Genomic DNA, 27,111 nt, shown 5'->3' with positions numbered 1-27,111 from the left:
GCCTGTTCCAGAGCTCCGCCGGAGAGGGCCGTCATCACGGAGGGCTTCTACATCATCATAGCCCCTCCGATGAAGTGTGAGTAGTTTACCTCAGACCTTCGGGTCCATAGTTAGTAGCGAGATGGCTTCTTCTCTCTTTTTGGATCTCAATACAATGTTCTCCCCCTCTCTTGTGGAGATCTATTCGATAATCTTCTTCTTTTGTGGTGTGTTTGTTGAGACCGATGAATTGTGGGTTTATGATCAAGTCTATCTATGAACAATATTTGAATCTTCTCTGAATTCTTTTATGTATAATTGGTTATCTTTGCAAGTCTCTTCGAATTATCCGTTTGGTTTGGCCAACTAGATTGGTAGTTCTTGCCATGGGAGAAGTGCTTAGCTTTGGGTTCAATCTTGCGGTGTTCTTTCCCAGTGACATAAGGGGCAGCAAGACACATATGGTATCGTTGCCATCGAGAATAAAAAGATGGGGTTTATTTCATATTTCATGAATTTATCTCTCTACATCATGTCATCTTGCTTAAAGCGTTACTCTGTTTTTAACTTAATACTCTAGATGCATGCTGGATAGAGGTCGATGAGTGGAGTAATAGTAGTAGATGCAGAATCGTTTTGATCTACTTGTCACGGACATGATGCCTATATACATGATCATGCCTAGATATTCTCATAATTATGCTCAATTCTGTCAATTGCTCAACAGTAATTTGTTCACCCACCGTAGAAAACTTATGCTCTCGAGAGAAGCCACTAGTGAAACCTATGGCCCCCGAGTCTATTCTCATCATATCAATCTCCATCACTTTAATGTTGTTTTGCTATTTACTTTGCTTTTACTTTTTTACTTTGCATCTTTATATCAAAAATATCAAAAATATTCTATTTATCAAATCTCACTCTCGTAAGTGACCGTGAAGGGCTTGACAACCCCTAATCGCGTTGGTTGCAGGTAGCTATCGCTTTGTGCAGGTACGAGGGACTTGAGCGTGGGCTCCTACTGGATTGATACCTTGGTTCTCAAAAACTGAGGGAAATACTTACGCTACTCTGTTGCATCATCCCTTCCTCTTCGGGGAAAACCAACGCAAGCTCAAGATGTAGCAAGAAGGATTTCTGGCGCCGTTGCCGGGGAGTCTACGCAAAAAGTCAACATACCAAGTACCCATCACAATCCCTATCTCTCGCATTACATTATTTATCATTTGCCTCTCGTTTTCCTCTCCCCCCAATTCACCCTTGCCGTTTTATTCGCCCTCTCTCTCTATCCTCCCTCTCTTTCTCTATTTGCCTCTTTTTGCTCGTTTCTTGTTTGCTCGTATGGTTGGAATAGTTGTTTATTTATTACTAAACAGAGAACTTAAGATCTATGGATCCTCATCCGCTTGCCAATCTTTTTAAGGGATCCAATTATGATGAACCAATTCCTAGTGATTTGGATGCACTAGATTATCTTTATAAGCTTTTGCGTGACATCCGTAAATCTGAAAATCGTGATGAAGTGCTTTATGAAGTGACTCGTGATAGATCTTTGAATAAAAAGCATGATTACAATGATTTTATTATAAATTCTCTTGATGTCAATTGTGCTAATAATATGCAAAACCCTAAGCTTGGGGATGCTAGTTTTGCTATGTCTACTACTTGTTGCAATGATTATGATTGGGGTGATTCTTCTTATGATCTTGAAAATTTATTTAAACCCCATGATGAATATGAGACTGATAATAGTGTTTGTAATATTATTGAAAGTGGGTTTGGAAGAGTGTCAACTTTAGATCCCACATATTTGGAGAATGTTCAATCTTATGAAAATCTTATTAAAAGTGGGTTTGGAGAAGTCATGACTTTAGTTAATGTTAATCCCACTATTTTGGAAGAGTGTCAACTTTGCATGCATGTGGATCATGTTGAAAATATTGTATGTGATAGCTATTTTGTTGAATTTGCTTATGATCCTACATGTAATTACTATGAGAGAGGAAAATATGGTTGTAGAAATCTTCATGTTACTAAATTACCTCTCGTTATGTTGAGATTGCTATTGTTTCTTTCCTCTTCCTTGCATATGCTAGTTTTTGATTGCCTTGATAATTTGTTTGCCTATAAGATGCCTATGCATAGAAAGTACGTTAGACTTAGATGTGTTTGTCACATACTTTATGATGCTCCTCTTGTTCTTCAATTCTTGTCTTTCATGTGAGCATCATTAAAATTATGAATTCCTAGCTATAAGGCTTTAAAGAAAAGCTCTTGTTGGGAGTCAACCCAATATTTATCCTTCCTGTTATTCAATAAATAAATTATTTAGCCTCTGTTTTGGTTGTGTTTTTTTGTTTAATTAGTGTTTGTGCCAAGTAGAACCATTGGGAAGACTTGGGGAAAGTCTTGTTGAACTTGCTGTAAAAAACAGAAACTTTAGCGCTCACGAGAACTGCTGTCATTTTTATTTGAAGAGTGATATTTAGTTAATTATTTTTGAAGATGATTAATAGATAAATTCCTCGCGTCCAGAAATTTATTTTAGAATTTTTGGGGTTCCAGATCTTGCGCTAGCTACAGATTACTACAGACTGTTCTGTTTTTGACAGATTCTGTTTTTCGTGTGTTGTTTGCTTATTTTGATGAATCTATGGATAGTAAAATAGTTTATAATCCATAGAGAAGTTGGAATACAGTAGGTTTAACACCAATATAAATAAAGAATGAGTTCATTACAGTACCTTGAAGTGGTTTTTTGTTTTCTTTCGCTAACGGAGCTCACGAGTTTTCTACTTTAAGTTTTGTGTTGTGAAGTTTTCAAATTTTGGGTGAGTTCTTTTGATGGATTATGGAACAAGGAGTGGCAAGAGCCTAAACTTGGGGATGCCCATGGAACCCCCAAGATAATCCAAGGACACCAAAAAGTCAAAAGCTTGGGGATGCCCCGGAAGGCATCCCCTCTTTCGTCCACTTCCATCGGTAATTTACTTGGAGCTATATTTTTATTCACCAACATGATATGTGTTTTGCTTGGAGCGTCTTGTATTATTTGTGTTTTTGTTTGTTAGTGTGCCGCAATCATTCTTGCTGTACACACCTTTTGAGAGAGTCATCTATGAATTAAAATTTGATAGAATACTCTATGTGCTTCACTTATATCTTTTGAGCTATGTAGTTTTGCTCTACGTGCTTCACTTATATCTTTTGAGCGTTATAATTTTGCTCTATGTGCTTCACTTAGATCTTTTAGAGCACGGTGGTGGTTTGTTTTAAAGAAACTATTGATATCTCATGCTTCACTTAAATTATTTTGAAAGTCTTAATAGCATGGTAATTTGCTTAATATAAATATGCTTGGTGTTCAAGATATGTGAAATTTTCTTTTTGAGTGCGTTGAATACTAAGAGAAGATTGAAGCATGATAATTGTTTTGAGATATGGAGGTGATAATATTAGAGTTATGCTAGTCTATTAGTTGTGAATTTAAAGAATACTTGTGTTAAAGTTTGTGATTCCCGTAGCATGCACGTATGGTGAACCGTTATGTGATGAAGTCGGAGCATAATTTATTTATTGATTGTCTTCCTTATGAGTGGCGGTCGGGGACGAGCGATGGTCTTTTCCTACCAATCTATCCCCCTAGGAGCATGCGCCTAATACTTTGCTTTGATAACTTCTAGATTTTTGCAATAAGTATATGAGTTCTTTATGACTAATGTTGAGTCCATGGATTATATGCACCTTTTCCCATCCTTCCACCATTGCTAGCCTCTTTAATACCGCGCACCTTTCGCCGGTATCATACACCCACCATATACCTTCCTCAAAACAGCCACCATACCTACCTATCATGGCATTTTCATAGCCATTCCGAGATACATTACCATGCAACTTTCCACCGTTCCGTTCATTATGACACGCTCCATCATTGTCATATAGCTAGCATGATCATGTAGTTGACATCGTATTTGTGGCAAAGCCACCATTCATAATTCTTTCATACATGTCACTCTTGATTCATTGCATATCCCGGTACACCGCCTGAGGCATTCATATAGAGTCATATTTGTTCTAAGTATCGAGTTGTAATTGTTGAGTTGTAAGAAAAATAAAAGTGTGATGATCATCATTTTCTAGAGCATTATCCCAAGTGAGGAAATGATGATGGAGACTATGATTCCCCCATAAGTCGGGATGAGACTCCGGACGAAAAAAGAGGCCATAAAAAAGAGAGAGAGAAAGGCCCAAATAAAAAAATGAGAGAAAAAGAGAGAAGGGACAATGTTACTATCCTTTTACCACACTTGCGCTTCAAAGTAGCACCATGATCTTCATGATAGAGAGTCTCTCGTTATGTCACTTTCATATACTAGTGGGAATTTTTCATTATAGAACTTGGCTTGTATATTCTAATGATGGACTTCCTCAAATTGCCCTAGATCTTCGTGAGCAAGCGAGTTGGATGCACACCCACTTAGTTTCTTTTGATGAGCTTTCATATACTTATAGCTCTAGTGCATCTGTTGCATGGCAATCCCTACTCACTCACATTGATATCTATTAATGGGCCACTCCATAGCCCATTGATACGCCTAGTTGATGTGAGACTATCTTCCCCTCTTTTTTATCTTCTCCACAACCACCCTTCTATTCCACATAGTGCTATGTCCATGGCTCACGCTCATGTATTGCGTGAAGATTGAAAAAGTTTTGAAAAAGTTAGAGTATGAAACAATTGCTTGGCTTGTCATCGGGGTTGTGCATGATTTAAATACACTACAAGAAACCTGTTAATACGTGACGGATTTCTGTTGACGTTCTCAGAAATCGTCACAGACAATGACAATTTCTCTTATCCATCACGGAAATCATCATGGATCAGCAGGATGTGACTGCCATCCCAAAAAGGTAGCCCCTTTATGATGGACATCACTGGCCGTCACAAAAATTGTCACCATTTGACTTGCTAGTGCTTAGTCGTTTCTTTCTTTATACACCATCCGGACCGTCACCGATTGCCGCCGATGTGTCCTGTGTGACTTTTATTTGTCCCATATGTCAGTTGGATATAGCCAATGGTTTATATGTATTATAAAAAGTTAAAACTAAAAGAGAACGCGCGAACTTTCCAGAGCGCGCGCGGAAATGTAAATTTTTAAGTCGCCCACGCGGCCGGTGGCCAAAATTTCGAGCCAGACTACTTAAGCCCACGAGCCACACCCATGTAACCCTAATCCCCATTCTCTCCTCCCTTCCTCAGCCGCCACAAGCGCCCGCGCCCGATTCCGGCGATTGCAGCGGCTATAGCCGGCGCGGAGCACACCACCGAGCTCGCCTCGCTCCGGTCCATCCTCCCCTCCGGCAAGATTTCCCCCTCCTGGCTTCTACCGCTTTCCCAAAATCCACTCCCGTGCTAGGTTTTAGACTCCAGCACCTCCTTCGTCGTCGGCGCATCTCCGGCGGCCTCTGGCGGCTCTTCTTTGTCGTCTACGGTGCCCCCACGCGCGCCCTCGCCTCCTTGTGGTCCACCTTGAGCAGGGCGGCGTGGAGGATCTCCTCCCGCAGGATCCATGGACGCGGCGCACCCTGCAGTCGCCTGTCCGGGACGAGGGCGGGCACGGTGAGCTTGTCCTTCTCGACGATGATGCCGACGAACGCTGGTGCTCCTCCTCGTCGACCTCTAAGGAGGAGCGCCGTTACAACATAAGCATGTCCCGCCGCTGAACCCCCTTCTCCCCCATCCAGTGGCGCGTGCAGGACGTCGGCAAATCCAGTAACCCCTTGGCCTCTGTCTCCTGTCCTCTAGCTCCAATAGTTTTTATTTATTGTTAAGGTACATGAATCACTCTGGAATGATTCTGATATGCATGTACATCGACTTGGTTCTTGAGCAGGAGGAGTTAATGCAGAATCAATATCAGAACCATCAGAAGTTCAGGATTGGGCGTGGTGTTATTTTGCTCCAGTTTCTGACAGAGCCATATATGTACGTATATCTATGTTGTCTGCAGTATGCTAGTATGTTCAAATCATCGTTCCAATCCATATATACCAGATTAAAATTATATTACATGCGTCGAGAGTATGTCAACGCAATGCAAGCACAATGTCTTTCCCTTTGTTATCTTGATAAACTACACTTTTCAGTATCTCTGCTGCTTAGGGCATCTCCAGCCGTTGGACCCCCAGGGGGCGTCTAAAAGCGCCGCCTAGGGGTGAGCCGGCGAAAAAAACGGCACTGGGGGCGAGTCGGTCCCCAGCCGTCGGCCCCCAGGGCCGCCCCCAGGCGCGTATCTTAAAAAAACAGAACCGTGATGTGCACCATGTGTAGGTGGCGTATAGTCAGTTCCCTTCACTCTCCCTCTCCTAGCTTTACAGTTTTTACCCATCTTTTATTTTGAATTCAGAAATTTATGACAGCTTTATGTTCATTTCCTATATAACAGTCGTAGGTAGGAGTTTGTGGTTTTGTGATTGTAGTTGTATATCATGATGTGCACCATGTGTTTTCTTAAACTGCAGAAACTCTGTTACAAAAAACTGTGTATACAGGAACGGCACAACTCAACTAAATAGTTCATTTAGATGCTTAATTGAGAGATGATAGGGTCCCAACAGCGATACAATATAGTCTGGGTTGTTTTTAAGATAACTCGGACACCAGTTGGCAGGTTATCATAACTGTCGCTTAGAGGCTGATTTTTTACTAATAATTATAGCTCATTTAGAAAGGGAGCATGACTCCACCAATGGAGATGCACCTTTCTGTCATTAAAATTTAAACGCTCAATATAGTTATATTTTTCACGTATGTCACAGTGGAGAGTCAAAATATGGCCTCTTTTTATTAGGAAATTATATCTTTGGATATTTTGGGTACATTCCTTCAATTTTTGCATCGCAATCTCTCCGTAATACTCCTTCATTATGTTTCTAAATGTATTTTGTTTGTTCTAGAATAAAACATGTACTGCATTTTGCATCATGTAAATGCGTTGGTTCTGATCATAACTCCACTTTTGTCCTGTATGTTTTGTGAAATGGAGTAATTAACTTCAATTGTTAATGTGTTTCACATCTTTGACATGTACAGTTCATATAGCTAATGTGGTTCTGAGTATGTTTACGATGAGCATTAGTTTTAGATTGCATAATTATTTTTATAGCAGTTTTTTCAGAACTGATGACAGTGGGAAAGGCTCCCACTGACTTTACATTAATATGTTAGTGTGTCAAAACAGTCCAGTCAGTTTATGTTACATGATGAGAAGGAGGCGGGGGAGGGGTCAGGAGAAGTAAATACGAGTGGCCTAGTAAGAATTACCATGTGGCTACCAAGGACAGAATGTAGGGGCCAAGCTCCTGTTCATAGATAACATAGGAATACGTTTTCAAGCTTACTTAGTGTTGTAATATCATTGTTGTCCAGTATATTATTATGATATGTTTTTGCAAAATAACTAGCCTGTGCAAAAGCATGTGTTGTTAACTGGTACTCCCTCCGTCCCAAAATACTTGTTGGAGCAATGGATAAAAAAATGGATGTATGTAGAACTAAAATACGTCTAGATACATCCATTTCTCCGACAAGTATTTTTGGACGGAGGGAGTATCATCTAATTGATATGCGGCTAGCACTTTTCATCACAGAATATTTAGCTGGGCTGCATGTCTTATCGAGTTTAGTGTAGTGGAACTTTTTATGTCAAATAACCACAATGGAGTTTAGTTCTTTTCTCCCTACCAACTCTGTTGACCTATGTATATTCATCATTCCTTTTTGTTGTCGCTAGTTGTTTCTTTTCCCATGTTTGATTAAATTTGTTGCACCACTTTGCATCCAGGGAGTGAAAAAAATTATAGAACCTTATAACGTGTAGTTAGCTACTTCTAGTTTTACCTACTTGCTATAATATTTTATAATGTGACATAATTTTCATCATGTGGCAGATATTGGTTTTTGGGAGCATTTTCAACAACAAAGATGTGCATGCTGATGACTTTGGTGTGCAGAAACATGGGATGACCCCTAGTCGATGTTTGACGAGAGCTGGCCTCGATTGATTTGGGCGTTACTGGCTGTAGAGTAGCATAGTGTACTTTGAGACATGCTTGTAAAATTAATGTTTTTTGTGTCTTCTTTTTGCTCCCGTACTGGTATACTTTTGGTCAATTTCTGTAATTTTCTTTTTTAATGACAAGAGCATATATTTTTCGTCAAATTCTTAGTGGCTTGAAATTTTTATGGACCAAGAGAAATGAGAGATGGGCCAATGTCTTGGACTGAAATTAGTGGGCCTTACTTGAAATTATTATGGACAACCACTTTTGGACTCAACTGAAATTTACTAGGCCAAAACTTTAGATGGCCTGATTACTACATGGGCTGCCACGTCAGATCCATGTCAGATGATGATTTGGTCGGTAAGTTAACGCCGTTATGAGTATGTCAGTTAACTGTTATCCATGACAGTCAAGAACCGTCATGGTCCATGACAGTTTTGGATGATCCGTCATGGAGTGTGCGGTGGTAAAATTATGACGCGATATACATGACGGATTTTGAATCCGTCACGTATGCCCTTCCACGACAGTTTTGCACAGGCCTGTGACGGATTCATTCTGTCATGAATTAACAGAATTCTTGTATTGATACTTTGTGTGGTGAAGATAGAGCATAGCCAGGCTATATGATTTTGTAGGGATAACTTTCTTTGGCCATGTTATTTTGAGAAGACATAATTACTTTATTAGTATGCTTGAAGTGTTATTATTCTTTATGTCAACATGAACTTTTGTCTTGAATCTTTTTAATCTGAATATCCATACCACAATTAAGAAATTTTGCATTGAAATTATGCCAAGTAGCACTCCGCATCAAAAATTCTCTTTTTATCATTTACCTACTCAAGGACGAGTAGGAATTAAGCTTGGGGATGCCTGATACGTCTCCAACGTATCTATATTTTTTGATTGCTCCATGCTATATTATCTATTATTTTGGACTATATTGGGCTTTATTTTCCACTTTTATATTATTTTTGGGACTAACCTATTAACCGGAGGCCCAGCCCAGAATTGTTGTTTTTTGCCTATTTCAGTGTTTCGAAGAAACAGAATATCAAACGGAGTCCATATAGAAAAATCCTTTTTGGAACGTGATTTTCTTCTCGGATAAGACCCAGGAGACTTGGACCCTACTCCAAGAAGTACCGGAGGCGGTCACAAGGGTAGGGGCGCCCCCCTCCTACAGGGTGCGCCCCCTGCCTCGTGGGCCCCTCGGTGCTCCACCGACATACTCCTTCCTCCTATATATACCCACGTACCCCCAAACAATCAGAACAGGAGCCAAAAACCTAATTCCACCGCCGCAACTTTCTGTATCCACGAGATCCCATCTTGGGGCCTGTTCCGGAACTCCGCCAGAGAGGGCCGTCATCACGGAGGGCTTCTACATCATCATAGCCCCTCCGATGAAGTGTGAGTAGTTTACCTCAGACCTTCGGGTCCATAGTTAGTAGCTAGATGGCTTCTTCTCTCTTTTTGGATCTCAATACAATGTTCTCCCCTCTCTTGTGAAGATCTATTCGATGTAATCTTCTTCTTTTGCGGTGTGTTTATTGAGACCGATGAATTGTGGGTTTATGATCAAGTCTATCTATGAACAATATTTGAATCTTCTCTGAATTCTTTTATGTATGATTGGTTATATTTGCAAGTCTCTTCGAATTATCAGTTTGGTTTGGCCAACTAGATTGGTAGTTCTTGCCATGGGAGAAGTGCTTAGCTTTGGGTTCAATCTTGCGGTGTTCTTTCCCAGTGACAGAAGGGGCAGCAAGACACGTATGGTATCGTTGCCATCGAGTATAAAAAGATGGGGTTTATTTCATATTGCATGAATTTATCTCTCTACATCATGTCATCTTGCTTAAAGCGTCACTCTGTTTTTAACTTAATACTCTAGATGCATGCTGGATAGCGGTCGATGAGTGGAGTAATAGTAGTAGATGCAGAATCATTTTGATCTACTTGTCACGGACGTGATGCCTATATACATGATCATGCCTAGATATTCTCATAACTATGCTCAATTCTGTCAATTGCTCAACAGTAATTTGTTCTCCCACCGTAGAAAACTTATACTCTCAAGAGAAGCCACTAGTGAAACCTATGGCCCCCGGGTCTATTCTCATCATATCAATCTCCATCACTTTAATCTTTTTTTGCTATTTACTTTGCTTTTACTTTTTACTTTGCATCTTTATATCAAAAATACCAAAAGTATTCTATCTATCAGATCTCACTCTCGTAAGTGACCGTGAAGGGCTTGACAACCCCTAATCGCGTTGGTTGCGGGTAGCTATCGCTTTGTGCAGGTACGAGGGACTTGAGCATGGGCTCCTACTGGATTGATACCTTGGTTCTCAAAAACTGAGGGAAATACTTACGCTACTCTGCTGCATCATCCCTTCCTCTTCGGGGAAAACCAAGGCAAGCTCAAGACGTAGCATTGGTCGGTGAGGATCAGGAACTCCGCGTGTTGCAAGTAAGGTCTCCATTGGTCCACCGCTACAAGGATTGCCAGGTACTCTTTCTCGTACGCAGACATCCCTTGGTACCTCGGGCAGAGAGCTTTGCTCATAAACGCGATCGGGTGACCACGTTGTTGGAGGACTTCTCCCACTCCTTTGTCGCTGGCGTCCGTCTCAATAACGAATTGCTGAGAGAAATCTGGCAAGGCAAGGACGGGGGCTGTGATCAGCTGATTCTTCAAAGCCTGGAAGGCTTGTTTTGTGATGGAAGTCCATACAAAGGGCGTTCCTTTCTTGAGCAGGTTGAACAGGGGCCATGCGAGCATCCCAAAGTGCCGGATAAAGCGTCTGTAGTAGCCTGCAAGGCCGAGGAAACCTCGGACTTCTTTGACATTGGTCGGTGTTGGCCACTCCACCACTGATTTAATCTTGCTTGGTTCTGTAGCCACCCCCTTGGGACTGATGACGTGCCCCAGATATGTCAGTTGTAGTTGACCGAACGCACACTTACTCAGCTTGACTTTCCATTGATCCCTGCGCAACAAGGCCAAGACCTACCGAAGATGCTCCTTGTGTTCAGAGAGTGTGCGGTTGAAAATGAGGATGTCGTCTAAGAACATCAACACACACTTCCTGTTGACCGGTTTCAGAGTTGTGTAAACTGCTCCATTGAAGTGACCTCCGCCGAGCCAAAGAATAACACCTTGAATTCAAACTGCCCGAAGTGGGTCTGGAATGTTGTTTTGAACTCATCACCTTCAGCGATCCGTATCTGATGATACCCTGCTCGCAGGTCTAACTTAGAGAACCACTGAGCTCCTTGTAGCTCGTCCAATAATTCCTCAATTATAGGGACCGAAAACTTCGCCACGCATGTGAGAGCATTGAGCTGCCTGTAATCGACACACATTCTCCATGTGACATCCTTTTTCTTGACCAAGATCACCGGGGATGAGAATGGACTGTTGCTGGCTTGAATCACCCCCGATTTCAAGAGTTCTGCAACTTGTCGCTCTATCTCATCTTTTTGCTCCGGCTTGTGTCTGTATGCTCTTATACTGAAAGGTTGAGCTCCTGGAAGCAGTTGTATCTTGTGATCACACGAGCGCTTGGGTGGCAATCCTTCTCGCTCCCCAAAGACATCGACGAAATCGTCCAGGATAGGTTGCAGACATTCAGGAATCTGCTGTCCCTCCGTTTGATCTTCAGATATGGGACACAGATGCACAATATTGCTGACAGCCTTGTTTTTACACAAGCTTTGGAGTTGCACTGCATTGATGAGTAGGCAAGTCGATGATTCCGCGTCGTGCCCCTGCAACTTGATTTTGTCCAACGGAGATTGGGATTCCAGCGACTTGGCCCGCCAGTCCACCATCATAGGACTATGGTTCTCCAGCCAGTCCATGCCGAGGATTGCATCATATGTGCCCAAGGCGAGCACCTTCAGATTTGTGCGGAAATCATGCCCCTGAGTGCACCATTCGCAGGCTGGCACCACCGCAAAACAGAGAAGTTCACCCCCGTCCGCCACACGAACACAACAGGCACGCGGGAGAGGGCGTGCGCCGGACAGACTCGCAGCGAGTTCTTGATCGATGAATGAGTTGGTGCTGCCGGAGTCCACCAACATGAGCACCTCGCGGCCTTGAATCCAGGCGCGCAACTGGAATGCTTTGGCTGATACGCCCCCGGACACAGTCGAGAGAGAGAGAGAGATAGCCATGACTGTGTCTTCAGGCGGTGGTAGCTGCATGTCAATGGTGCTGTCGATGCTGAAGACGTCCAGAAGTTCTTCGACAACGTGCAGTTGGACCGAAGTGGGACATACGTGATCGTGCCCCCACTTCTCGCCGCACTTGAAACACAGGCCGCGGGCGCGGCGGTAATCCCGCAACGCCTTGAGCTTGGTAGATTCAGCGCGCGCGGCATCCGTGCCACGTCGATCAGTCGCCCCTGCTGTGGGTGCGGGGCGGCTCGGGGGTGGCGGTAGCGGCAGCGGGAGTGCTGCTTTGGCTGCCGAGTCAGGTGGTCTGGGCAGTGCCCCGAACGTGCCACCAAGCACCTCCTCCTGCAAGAGCGCCAATGAGCACGCCGTGTCCAGGTCGGGGGGTCTCTGGACCAGCACCACTGCTCGGATATCGGTCCTCAATCCCTCCACAAAACGAGTGAGAAAGTAGTAAGGATGGATAGAATCATAATATGAACTCAAGTGATTAATGATCATCTCAAATTTTTCAATATAATCAGCTATTGAAGTGGTCTGTCACAAAGAATAGAACTGGCGAATCAGCATTTGGTGGCGATCCCGACCAAAACGGGTGCACAACAGGGAGGTAAATGCTTCCCAATCAAACTCCGACAAACGCTTCTAAATCGTTTGCAGCCAAACTGATGCAGTACCAGAAAAATTGAGCGCCGCCATCGGAACCCAGAAAGATGGATGGATGTCGAACATGGAAAAATATTGTTCGCGCAGGGTTTTCCAGAGGTTCGGATTCTCGGCCGTAAATTAAGGAAACGAAATAGACGGGTGCGCTTGGCCCAATCTAGCGAGCATCTGGCTCGCATGAGCAAAGGGAGAGACCATAGATGGAGACAAGAGGGAATCAGGCTGACCTCTTGCCGGGAGCGGCGGCGGCGTCTGGAACGACACCGCCGTCGGCCCCCGTGTGATGTTGAAAACGTCGTGGCCATCGGGCCCTTGTTGATGGGTCGCCGGCCAGGCACGAGTCCGATGGGGACGCCATGCGTCGCGGGCGGATCCTGCGTCGAGGGTGGTTCCTCGCCCTCCTTGGGCGCCGTGGGCTGAGCGAGTTGCAGCGCCGCCACCGCATCGCTCAGATCCGCCACCCGACGCTCCAGATCGGGCCGCCACTTGAGTACCTTGTCAATCTTGGCGGATGTCGCCTGCTGGGCCTTGGTCTGCGCGTCTATAGAGGCTTCGATTTTGGCCTCCAGCTTGGTGAGGAACCAGAGACACTCGGATCCATGGCTTCGAGATGCGCCCGGGCTTGATGCAGGCTCCTGGTCTCGAAGAGACGCGCCAGAACGACGCGAAGAGGGTGGAGTTTGGTCTCTGATACCATATGATAGGATCTCTCTTACAATACTTGGATTAACCACACTAGCTCTTAGGTACAGGCTTGATTCGGGTACAAGAATGGAGAGGAAGAACTAGGGTTCAAGGGAAAGGGGAAAGGGGTAGCCGCCGCCGTCTCCGTGATCCTCTGGATGCCTGCCTTCTGAGGGGCTGCGGTCAAGTAGTCGTCGCGTGGGCCTGGGCCGCCGCCACCCACTCTGGGCCCAGCACTCGCTTGTTGGCCACGTGTGCACACTTGGGCCGTGCACCGTGGGCTGGGTCAGCTTCAGGGACGCTGACACCTCTATACCTACATATGGATTGTATAGCTTCTGAAAGTGGCCGTGTAGACAAGTAGTATTTCATTCGTTCATGCATGCTCTTCGTTTATATCTATACCGTAGTTATGTTGGTGGATTTGTACAGTGGATTGTATATTTATATATACCGGAATTGTATATTGCATCCCTTTTTTTTTTTGCATCAAGTATATTGAATTCGTTGTACTAATAGACGCTCCATGGGGTATTATAATGTACTGCCATTCATGACATGCATATTTACGACCTTCAGCTCACGAAACTATGGATTGTTGTTTGTACTTGGTGTACTTTCGTCTTCAAATCATCTAAACTGATGACCAAATTAACAAACTAGAGTACCCAGAAAAAAAATAGAGTACTGCGAAGAGTAGGACGTACTACCAGCTAACCAGCTCAACAACTCATCGGCGAGTTCAGGAAACGTTGGTCTCCTCCAGATATTCAGGGTCGGGCTCGGGCCCCGCGCATAGAAGGATCGAACAAGGATTCTTTCCTGCTCCTGGGAATTTCGGTCCTGGAAATTTTGGTGAGAATGGTAGTTACAGATGAGATGACGTCGACGAGATCTATCTGTGGCCACGAAGGTTGATTAGCAATTGCTAGTTGCTACAACGTTTGAACATTCTAGGATAGCTCCTCGACATCAAGCGGTCGGTCCATCATCTCCGCGGGTTGCCACTCTGGTACCCGTCCACCTCTGGAAATATATGTCCTGCAACTGTATTTGAATTATATGAAAATATTAATATTTGGAATACCATATCATGGAATTATAGATGTATTCGTACTTCAAATTATTTTGCATGTTTAGCATGAAATAGTTACTTGCTAAAATGTGCTCCCTCTTTCGGACGATCGGAGGGCCGAACTACAGTTTGGTTGCGACCTGGACCTGCAGACGTTCCTCTACTATGTAGGAACGAATATTCCAACAATTGAGCAATGAAATCCTTTTAACCCCGCAAAAAAATAAAATGTGCTCCCTCCGTCCCATAAAATAAGGGCATTTTTTACACTACACTAGTGTGAGAAATGCTCTTATAATATGGGACGGAGGGAGTAGGACCCTGATATCTCCCGACCGTTTGGTCTGGGCAGGTGCCAAACCGAACGAGACGTTCGGTACAATACCTCACCACCGATGAACGATTACGTTTGGGAGGAGAAGCCCCCCAATGCGAACGCCTCCCCAGCCCCTAACAGCTCAAAAAGTGAATCAAAAAGCCTAGTAACAAAAAATTAGAAAAAAGCCAAAATTTTATTTTGTTTTTGCTGTGACAAAAGGCCAGTTTTTGCTTTATTGAGTAGAAAATATGCCATCAACTTTCAAATGCAGAAAATTGCCATGGGTGAACAATATATTTTAACAATAACCCAAAACAAGTCATGGCAATTTCCATCATGCAAACAAAATAATTTGCAATGGCAGATTCATAGGAAAATATGTCATGGTATATTTTTAATTAATACATCTAATTTATGCAAAAATTGCCATGTGTGAAAAGGCATGAAAAGTTAAAAAAAGAACAAGAAAAGCGCCATAACCAAAATCATATTAAAATTTGCATATATTTGTTATGACAAAAAAGTAAAATCTACCATGTTAATAAAGGACAAATAAATAGTAAAACTTAGCATGGCAATAAAAGCTAAATATTGCCATGGGATGTAGGTAAATTTGACATGTTAATAAAGGTAAATTAGCCATGAGTAAAACTTGCCTCGGCAATAAAAGTTAAATATTGCTATGCGGATTTAGGTAAAATTGTCATGTTAATAAGGGTCAATTTGCCATCGGCAAATGAAAAGTAAAACTTGCCATGGAAATAAAAGTTAAATATTGCCGTGGTTCATTAACATATGCTGCAATGTATTGTAATATCTTATCAAAATCACTATAATGTCGCAACATATTGCAATTTATTATATATATTTTATGCAAAAACACAGCCATTGCAGCTCAATGTTGCCGTGGCTGCATTTTTTTTATTTGCATGCCTAAGTAGTCAGTGGCGGTCACTCAAATATGCCCGTCACTGCTTAAACACTCAACAGTGGCGGGCGCCAAAGCCGTGCCCGCCACTAAAGAGTTTGTACCAGTGGCGGGCGCATGCCCGTCACTGATGCCATTTTAGCAGTGGTGGACGCCCGTGGGAGCCTTGCCACTGCCGGGCTTTTTGCGGTGGTCATTGCTAGTCATTCCTATAGTAGTGTATTAACATTTAGATTTAATAATGGACGCATGGACACATGGAGTAGTATATATACTGTATAGGTTAACGCGCAGTATGTTGAAAATGCTATATTTGTGAACTACTACTATAGTGAAGGGAAGGTAGGCAACAACCAACCCAGTCAAATTTGTGTTGGACACCACGCAGTGTGATAAAAGGACAACACATGTGTATAGCCAGGTGGTACATCAGAAGTCCCTCAAAAACAAAAAACAAAGGTGGTACACAGAAGTAGAAGTACTCGTTCCCAGAAATACTCAACCATCTTCCCATCCAAGGTGCCGACCACCCGTTCAATACTAGTACTTCGTTTTTCCACGGTCGGGACAGTTCATTAAGTTATGCCGCTGTACATGTTGGTCCTGCTCCTCCTCTTCTTCTTCTCCAGACATAATACTTGGAGAACCTAATTAATGTAGTACTCCACACGCAAACGACTCGGAGAACAAACTATACTGATCTCTCTCCGGAATTCATGTAGAAATCGAGCCTCTCAGTTAATTGGGAGTTGGACGCCCGCGCATGTCGGTGTGTTTCGATTTGCACGGAAATGCGACGGAAACTACACATGATGATACCCGATGATACCTGGGAGTTCAGTTTAATGTCCAGACCTTCGTGAAGTCCATTACGTTCATGACGTTTTCCATGGCAGAGCATCCATCTGTCGACCAGCTGATCAGAAAACATTGATCATGTTCGACGAGTTGATGGGAAAAGTTCCGCGGGTTGGGATAATAAATTGTTGTATCGCTATGTTTTGTCATTTTCTGATGACTTTTGTTCAAGGGCGCACATTACAGGCAATGACGCCATTTGAATCGAAGTTCATTATTTCAAATAAATACTACGTCCACATCGTATCTCAACTGCAACCGTACCAGCCGGACGCATCTTGTTGATACGCGGGAGATCCAAGGAAAACGCGCTGGGTCAAGGCGGGCCTAATGACAATGGCTCTGTACAGCAATACATGTACACGTACACCATGTATAATACATCATGGATTCAACCAGATGAAATTTCCATGATTTTGCCTTTTGTGCGTGCGTACTCCCTGTATATATACCCATCCATGGGTAGCCTACAACTATCGAAGCATTTAGCAACAAACTCTTCCAAAGCAAGCTAGCTGAAGAGAAGACAGGGAGACACCAAGGTCTCCAGGACTGAGCATGGCGGCGAAGGGTGAGCCAGCCTCTCCAGATATCCAATTCGTCCATTGCATGCACATGCACGATCGGAGTAAGCAATTTGTCAACTCTGATGTTCTAATATATTCTCCATACATACATATATATGCAGGACAAAGTAGATCTGTGCCTCCAATGCAAGGGTCTTCCGGCCAGCAGAGAGCCGCGTACACGGAGGGCCAGGAGCCGCCGCCGCCGCCTACTGCAGGTCAGTGAGTGTCACTCATCCGATCAACACCCGAGCACACGTACGTGCATGCATGCATGGATAGCTCTGCCTTTATCAGATCCGCACCTTTCTGGTACTACCTTTCTATAGATTCGACGGTTGTGGTCTCTGATGCTTTCTTGCACTTTCTTGACGCCTTCTGCATGCATTCGTGCGCTCCGTAAAGCAGGTAGTAAAGGGTTGTCGACGAAGACCGCTGTGTCGAGCAACGGCAGCAACTCTCACCTACCAAGACAGCCGTACAAACTCGATGATGCAAGTGCTGCTGGTGGTAAACCGACAGGTGAGTCAACCAGCCTAGCTAGCTAGGTATCAACTTGTATAATCCTTGCTGCATGTTTACTGGTGTTTCCGATCGTTCCTAAGAATTCCGTTATTTGACTTTTCAGCCAAGGGCTTATCAAGGTGGTGAATGGTGTGCGTGCGGAAGAAGAATCATGTGAATAAATATCAGTTCGTCCTAGTTATCTGTCAAATCTACGATTCTGTGGTCGAAGAAACCTCTCTACATCTGGATTGTATAGCTTGTGAAAGTGGTCGTGTAGACAAGTAGCATTTCATTCGTTCAGGCATGCTCTTCATTGATATCTGTATCTCTGTTATTATGTTGGTGAATTTGTACGGTATATCATACATATATATTTATATATACTGGTATTGTATATCGAATTCGTTCTAATAGATACTATTTGATACGTAATATCAGTTATTATGTTGGAGTATTTATTACAGCCATTCAGCACATGCATGTTTGCAACCTTAAGCACTGACGAACCTATTTTTGGATATTTTTGTAACATCCCAAATTTTCAATTTGGAATGTTATACATTAGGTCATCATGCATATCATATTTTTCTCGCATTTTCCGATCCTAGAAAATTTCACGCAACTCAAGGACCCTCGGAGAGAGTTGGAAGTTTCATTATTTTCATATTTGGGATTTCTCAAATTTTGAAAATAGGATCATTTGGATTTATTTAAATTATCTTCATAAAGTTTTTCCTATAAAAATTTTTTAAGAGAGGGAATAATATGACTTTCCCAATATTTAGGAAAAATGAAGATATTATAAATAAATCAAGATTTGGTTTTGGAAGATTTATTTTGCTTAGGCAAAATGAGCATTTCAAAAATTTATGCATGTTTACCGTTTTTAAAGTTCTTTTTGTTCGACTCATTTTTAGGAGTCGGGGAAAATTTGTTTTATTTAATTTGGAGTTCATTTGGTTTTTTTTTAATTCATTTGGTTTAATTTAAAAAAAAATACGCGCGCCCCCCCCTGGGCCAAGGCCCAGCCGGCCCAGCCAGCCAGGCCCGGCCCAGCGCCCCGCCTCCCTCTCCCTCGCGCGCTCGGCCGCCCGAGCGAGGTGCCCCGCGCCGCCGCACGCCATCGCCCCGCCTCCCGGAGTCCGGCTCCCCCTCGCCTCCCTTGCCCCCTCCCCAAGCCACCCGCCCCCCCCTCTTAAATACCCGGCGCCCCCCCCCCCTCTCTCTCACCCGACCCGCGCCGAACCCCGCCGCCGCGAGGAAGCCGCCGCCGCCGCCGTTTCCGCCGTCGCCGGAACCCTCGCCGCCCCCTCCCGACCCCGCCGGACCTCCCGCCCCGCCCGGAGCCCCGCCGGAGTTCGCCGGCGAAGACCACCGGAGGTAGCCCCGCGCCCCGATCCGGTTTTCCCCTAATAAATCGATCCGGTTTATTTAAAAAAAAACTAGATTGGTTTTTTTTTCGGTTTTCTTAATTAACGAACGTTCACCGAACCGTTCGTTTCAATGAACGCGTTCGTTGGATTCGTTCTGTTAACGAACGTCCGTTATTTAAACCGTTTGTCGTTTTTCTTTTATTCGGATTTAATCCGTTATTTTTTTCTGATTCGATTTCCGATCCAATTTTCAAATCTGTTTTATTTCTTGCCCGTTTATCGGAATCAGGTGATTCAAACGCCTGGAGTTTCGTAACGAAACCGCCGTTCCGACTAACCAACTTTCACAGAGTTTTGCTACTGTGAAATTTTGACCTAATTTCAGATTTCTAAACCGAGTCGTTCTCTCTCGAGTTCCGACTTTCGATGCCTTATTTGATTCGATTCTTTTGCAACCAGGGTTCTTAAGTTGAACTCTCTGGTTAGATCTTTTATTCGAGATTTCCCTGTGCATTAGATGAGTACTTATTGTATGCTTGTTGTTTGTCTGCGTTAGATTACCCGGAGTGCGCCGCTTGTTACTTCGAATCTCTAGGACACGCGGATCATCAGCAAGGCAAGTAACACTTTGATCATATCTTTCCTACTACCCAGTTTTATTGCATTAGATCAAACCCTCAAACACTTGCATTGTTTAGGATCTAAATTAAATTGTGGGATTGGGAAGTAGAATTGAGGTAGTACCTATTACCTGTTACTTATGAAACCTTGGGAGTTACTTCTACGTTTGCTTATTATGCTATGCTATGCCAGTAGACGTGGATTGGGTGAGTGATATCCATGACAGATGTGAGATTGATAATTTTAATGGTTTATCTAAGGTGGCAACTTAAACACACATCTGGGTGGATTGAGGCACCTGATGTCTATCAGGACTTGCCTGTTGTTTTTTTTTTTTTTTCACCCAGGCTCTAAGGGATCATAAGATATTTCAAACTGGAAACTTCCGTGTGCAGCCACATGCTACTATGGGCTCTAGCATAGTTGACTAAGCTGTGCGAACTCTTACGGGGTGGACTAGCAGATGTAGGGGATGTAGGTGTACCGGTCTACCCCACATGTAAGGTGCTAGTGCTTCTGAAAGACTATGTCTCGGTCATCCGTTTCTCAAACACCATGTAGTGCGAGAAACCAAACGGAGGCGATCGAGTCATGTGGGGAAAAGTGCGCAAACCTCTGCAGAGTAACAAACTAATCATGATTAGCCGTGTCCCCGGTTATGGACGTTTTGAGTATCTAGTACTTGAATATCATTGTGAATCTCAACATGTTACTTCTAATAAATGTTATTGGGTTTTTAATGAGTACTTTTAATTGGGATTGAGGATGCTGTCAACCATTCTCAATGTTTAACAACCACCATGATAGTTAAACAAAATTATTCCTTTGATGTAGGGAAAAATTGGCTTTTCGCAAAACTGTAACCATAGAGCCCTACCACCAGCCAAATATGCATGTAGTATAGGCTTATTGTTTCATTACTCTCTATGTGTTACATTGCCAGCATATTCCATGTGTTGACCCGTTTTCGGGCTGCAACTTTCATGTTGCAGACTTTTCAGACGACGAGTAATGAATTTAGGTCGTGGTTCTATACTCAGTGATGCCGATGGAGTTGATGGACTCACTTATCTTCCAAGCCTTCCGCTGTTATCGTTATTAGATGGCCTTAAGCCATATTTATTGTAATAAGTTCTTTTTGAGCCATCGATGTAATAAGTGTGTGATTGCAACTCTGCTATAAAACCTCGATGTACTGTGTGGTGTCAGCATTACTGATCCAGGGATGACACCGTAGCACAGTAGACGTGATCCATTCGGGTCAGGTCGCTACAGAGATGGTATCAGAGCACACGCTGACTGTAGGACACGACCACTAAGTTAAAGCCATAGATCACTACTCTCCTCTCATTTTCTAACTCCTCATCTTTTCTACTCTATTAGGATGACGAACGTGAAGATTAAGTACACCCAACCGGATGAAGGCACACCATTTGGATTTCACTTGAAGGAAGTTACGAAGTACCTGGACATTGGACTACCAAGTTTCACCGGGACTTTCAACGCCACTCTGCCTGAAGAGGAGCGCTGGAAGATTCACGCTCACGTTCCAGGAAGGACATTCGCCCCAATCACCAAGCCTACAGATAGTGTTTTCAATGCACCAACCTGGAGTCTGGGAAGGAGCATGGCATCCCATATCACCATAGGACGCATTGGAGAAGTTTATCAAGAAGACCTCAAGGACACCATCTACCAGATTTGCGGACGCCGAGATGACAAATGGGACATAGTCAGCACCAAGAAGGATAGATCCATTGCAGCTTTTATCCAGGAGTTAAACCAGCACATTCGACGTCAGGAGAACCAGATGTGCAATGATATGGTAGAGTTGAAAAATGCGAAGGCAAGGATCATCGAGCTAGAAGGAGAACTAAAGTCTACACGCAAGGACTACATGGACGAGATCGTAGCTCTAGCAAGGCACAATTGCGATCTTAAGCAGGAGATCGAAGAACTCAAGAAGAAGTTAGCATCCCAGGAGGACGACAAGTACGTCGCATGTCCAGACAATTACATCAACATCAACGACACCGATTCGGATCCAAGTGAACCCGATTTTGAAGACGAAGCTGGAGCAGACATCATGGAATCTTCCACCGGTTCAAACTAGTAGAAGTCCCCCACATATTAGTAGTATTTTCCCCATGTAAACATTATAGTACACGCACTTGCGATAGTTAGATCGTTGTAAGCCTTGTTTGATTGAATGGAGTGATTTTGTGTGCATTTGCTCATGTGCATTTGGGTAGTGATTCCCCTTAGACCTCATTCTATTCCAAATTTCTCTTCTTTTCTAAACCCATCAGATGCCTCCGAGACGTGACCCTGAATTCGTTTTCCCGCCAGAGATCACCCAACTGATCCAGCAGCAGAACACCCTGATACAAACATTGGTGCAGAACCAGGGCAACAACAACAACAACCCACCACCACCACCTGCGGATCATTTGACTCGTTTCCTTAGACTAAATCCGCCGGTTTACTCCAGTAGCACCGAGCCGATTGTAGCAGATGATTGGCTCCGCAAGATAGGAAGGGAGTTGACCACTGCAGGATGCACAGATGGAGAAAGAGTGAAGTTTGCAGCACATCAGCTTGAAGGACCCGCAGCTGCATGGTGGGAGATTTTCACAGCCACTTACCCGGTAGACACTGTCACATGGGATCAATTTCAGCAAGCTTTTCGCACTGCCCATGTCTCAGCAGGAGCCATGGCCATGAAGAAGCGTGAGTTTCGCAACTTACGCCAAGGAGGAAGGACTGTTGGCCAGTACGTGGATGACTTTAGAAAATTAGCACGTTACGCCCCAGATGACGTTGCTACAGATGCGGCTAAACAGGAGAAGTTTCTAGAAGGACTGAATGATGAATTCAGCATGCCGTTGATGGTAGCAAGTTTCAATAACTACCAGGAGTTAGTAGACCGAGCCCTTATGATTGAAGGAAAGCAGCAGCAAATTGAGAACCGTAAGAGGAAGTATGGACAGGGGAAGTATAACTCTGGAGCCCAGCAGAAGCCCCGTTTTACCCCTAAACCGGGATTTAAGTTTCAGCACACCCATGGAGGAGGTAGCTCGCACAACCATAATGGCCACAAGAATGGTGATGGGAATGGAGGAAGCAACGGCCAGAACCGAACAACCCCATCAACCCCAACCAAGAGAGACCTGAGTCAAGTCACCTGTTTCAAGTGTTCGAAGACCGGACATTATGCCAATGAATGTCCTGAAGGCCAGAATGGAAATGGCAATGGAAGTTCTGGAAAGAAACCCAACCCTTTCAATAGGGGACAGGTGAACCACGTTAATGTGGAGGAGATTGAAGATCAGCCCGATGCAGTAATCGGTAAGTTTTTGGTTAAGTCATTTACTGCACTCGTTCTTTTTGATACTGGTGCATCGCATTCATACATATCAAGGGGATTTGTGGAAAAGTATAGCCTGCCCACTAGGATTCTTAAAACACCTATGCTAGTAAGCTCGCCAGGAGCAGAATACATGGCCAGACAAGGATGTTTTCAAGTACCATTGAGTATAGGAAGGCATGTATTCCCAACGGATTTAATTATTCTGGAATCCCAAGGTCTGGATGTGATTCTTGGTATGGATTGGCTGTCGATGTATGGAGGAAACATCGATTGCGCCAGTAAGACAATTTTGCTTACCACACCAGAAGGAAGAAGGATCAAGTATGTATCCCGGCATGTGCCAAACAGGACACAAGTGAATTGCTTATCAGGAGTTGTGCAGGAGGAAGTACCAGTGGTAAAGGATTTTCCTGATGTATTTCCTGAGGAAATTACCAGGCATACCACCGGATAGAGACATTGAGTTTTTGATTTAACTATTGCCAGGAACAGGCCCGATATCGAAACGACCATACAGGATGCCAGCACAAGATTTGGCAGAAATCAAGAAGCAGATTAAGGAGCTATTGGATAAAGGTTACATTCGCCCAAGCTCTTCACCTTGGGGATCACCCGTTTTGTTAGTAGAGAAGAAGGGTGGATCTTTGAGAATGGTTGTTGATTATCGTGAATTGAATGCGGTAACAATCAAGAATAAGTACCCACTACCAATGATAAATGATCTGTTTGATCGTTTGCAAGGAGCCAAAGTGTTTTCCAAGATCGACTTGCGATCAGGGTACCATCAGTTGAAGATTCGGGAGCAAGACATACCCAAGACTGCTTTTACCACGAGATATGGACTGTACGAGTATACCGTTATGTCATTTGGACTGACTAACGCACCAGCTTATTTCATGAACCTGATGAACAAAGTGTTTATGGAGTTTTTGGATAAGTTCGTCGTGGTGTTCATAGATGACATTTTGATTTTCTCGAAGAATGAAGAGGAACACAAGGAACAATTGCGATTGGTTTTGGAGAAGCTAAGAGAACATCAGTTATACGCCAAGTTCAGCAAATGTGAGTTTTGGCTAAAGGAAGTTGGATTTCTTGGACATGTTATATCCGGAGAAGGAATAGCAGTTGACCCCACAAAGGTTGAGACCGTAACTAATTGGGAAGCACCAACGACAGTTGGAGAGATTCGGAGTTTTCTTGGACGCGCAGGATACTACCGAAGATTCATTGAGAATTTCTCAAGGATTGCTAAGCCTATGACTGAATTGTTGAAGAAGGATAACAAATTCATATGGACTGAGGACTGTGAGGCAAGTTTTCAGGAGTTGAAGAAAAGATTGGTTACCTCACCAGTTTTGATATTGCCAGATCAGACTAAGGATTATGAGGTGTATTGTGACGCTTCACGTCGAGGACTTGGAGCAGTGCTTATGCAGGAAGGAAGAGTTGTTTCGTATGCTTCACGACAACTTAAGCCCCATGAGTTGAATTATGCCACTCATGATTTGGAGTTAGCAGCCGTTGTGCATGCCCTGAAGACGTGGAGACATTTTCTCATTGGAAATCATTGTGAAGTATATACGGATCACAAGAGTCTGAAGTACATCTTCACACAGAAGGAATTGAATCTCAGACAAAGGAGATGGTTAGAACTTATCAAGGATTGTGATATGAGATTGCATTATCACCCCGGAAAGGCTAATGTCGTAGCAGACGCATTGAGCCGTAAGAGCCACGTCAATACCCTAATGATGGGAGGAATACCCAATGAGTTAGCCGAGGACCTTCGAGAGCTATGTTTGGAAATAGTTCCGAGAGGCTATGTAGCAACATTGGAGATTCAGTCGACACTGATGGACAAAATCAGAGAAGCCCAAAAGGCAGATAAGGAAGTTGCCTCTATAAAGAGAAAATGGGCAAAGGAAAGGCTAAAGGATTTCGTGAGGATGAACACGATACCCTATGGTTTGAAGACTGTGTTTATGTGCCCAATAACCCAGAAATCAGGAAGTTGATTTTACAAGAAGCCCATGATTCACCCTATTCGATTCACCCAGGAAATACCAAGATGTATTTGGATTTGAAGAACACTTTCTGGTGAACCGGAATGAAGAAGGATATTGCGGAGTATGTAGCAATTTGCGATGTATGTCAGAGAGTAAAGGCAGAACATCAGAAGCCAGCAGGATTGTTACAACCGTTGCCGATACCCGAATGGAAGTGGGATAAACTAGGCATGGATTTCATCACAGGTTTACCAAAGACCCGTTCAGGATATGACTCGATTTGGGTTATAGTCGACCGTTTAACAAAGGTAGCTCATTTCATTCCAGTCAAGACTACCTATAGCAGTGCTAAGTTGGCAAAGATATACATGACCAGAATTGTGTGTTTACACGGAGTTCCAAGGAGCATCGTATCAGATAGAGGAACCCAGTTTACCTCGAAATTTTGGAACCAGTTGCACGAGACATTGGGAACTAGATTGGAATTCAGTACAGCTTTCCACCCACAGGCCGATGGACAGACTGAGAGAGTCAATCAGATTTTGGAAGATATGCTGAGAGCTTGTGCACTAGATTATGGATCTAGCTGGGATGATAATTTGCCGTATGCAGAATTTTCCTACAACAACAGTTACCAAACCAGCTTGAAGATGGCACCTTTTGAGGCTCTGTATGGAAGAAGGTGCAGGACACCGTTGTCATGGGACGAGACTGGAGATCGTCAGTTGTTTGGACCAGATTTGATTAAGGAGTCTGAACAGAAGGTTAAGTTGATTCGAGACAGGCTCAAGGTAGCCCAGTCCAGACAGAAGAGCTATGCCGATTCAAAGCGCAAAGCGATTGAGGATGAAGTTGGAGACAGAGTATATCTCAGAGTATCCCCGCTTCGAGGAGTTAAGCGTTTTGGAGTTAAAGGAAAGTTAGCACCCCGTTTCGTTGGACCGTATGAGATTTTGCAACGTATGGGAGAAGTTGCTTATAAGTTGGAATTGCCAAAAGGACTGTCAGGAGTTCATGATGTATTCCATGTTTCTCAGTTGAAGAAATGTCACCCAGAGATAGCAGAGGTACCGTTAAGAGACACAGTGCCACTGGAAGCAATTCAGTTGAAGGATGATTTGACATATGAGGAAAAACCTGTTAAGATTCTCGATTTTGCCAGCAGAGTTACCCGCAGCAAAGTTATCAAGTTTTGTAAAGTTCAGTGGAGCCACCACACTGAGGATGAAGCCACCTGGGAAAGAGAGGAAGTTTTGCTCAAGGACCACCCTCACCTATTTTCTAGCCAACCCGAATCTCGAGGGCGAGATTCATCTTAAGGGGGTAGGTTTGTAACATCCCAAATTTTCAATTTGGAATGTTATACATTAGGTCATCATGCATATCATATTTTTCTCGCATTTTCCGATCCTAGAAAATTTCACGCAACTCAAGGACCCTCGGAGAGAGTTGGAAGTTTCATTATTTTCATATTTGGGATTTCTCAAATTTTGAAAATAGGATCATTTGGATTTATTTAAATTATCTTCATAAAGTTTTTCCTATAAAAAATTTTTTAAGAGAGGAAATAATATGACTTTCCCAATATTTAGGAAAAATGAAGATATTATAAATAAATCAAGATTTGGTTTTGGAAGATTTATTTTGCTTAGGCAAAATGAGCATTTTAAAAATTTATGCATGTTTACCGTTTTTAAAGTTCTTTTTGTTCGACTCATTTTTAGGAGTCAGGGAAAATTTGTTTTATTTAATTTGGAGTTCATTTGGTTTTTTTTTAATTCATTTGGTTTAATTTTTAAAAAAAAATACGCGCGCCCCCCCCTGGGCCAAGGCCCAGCCGGCCCAGCCAGCCAGGCCCGGCCCAGCGCCCCGCCTCCCTCTCCCTCGCGCACTCGGCC

General features: G+C 43.5%; 1 long non-coding RNA gene across 1 annotated transcript; it reads left to right on the top strand.

Moving 5' to 3' along the window:
* Positions 1 to 5,235: 5,235 nt before the first annotated feature.
* Positions 5,236 to 8,209, top strand: LOC123107272 (uncharacterized). The gene is made up of 3 exons (XR_006451630.1): positions 5,236 to 5,755; positions 5,877 to 5,968; positions 7,933 to 8,209. It is a non-coding gene; the product is annotated as an uncharacterized lncRNA (long non-coding RNA).
* The last annotated feature ends 18,902 nt before the right edge of the window (positions 8,210 to 27,111 follow it).

This window comes from Triticum aestivum, chromosome 5A (assembly GCF_018294505.1).
Source record: "Triticum aestivum cultivar Chinese Spring chromosome 5A, IWGSC CS RefSeq v2.1, whole genome shotgun sequence".
NCBI lineage: Eukaryota > Viridiplantae > Streptophyta > Magnoliopsida > Poales > Poaceae > Triticum > Triticum aestivum.
This window is presented reverse-complemented; position numbering and strand designations above follow the sequence as displayed.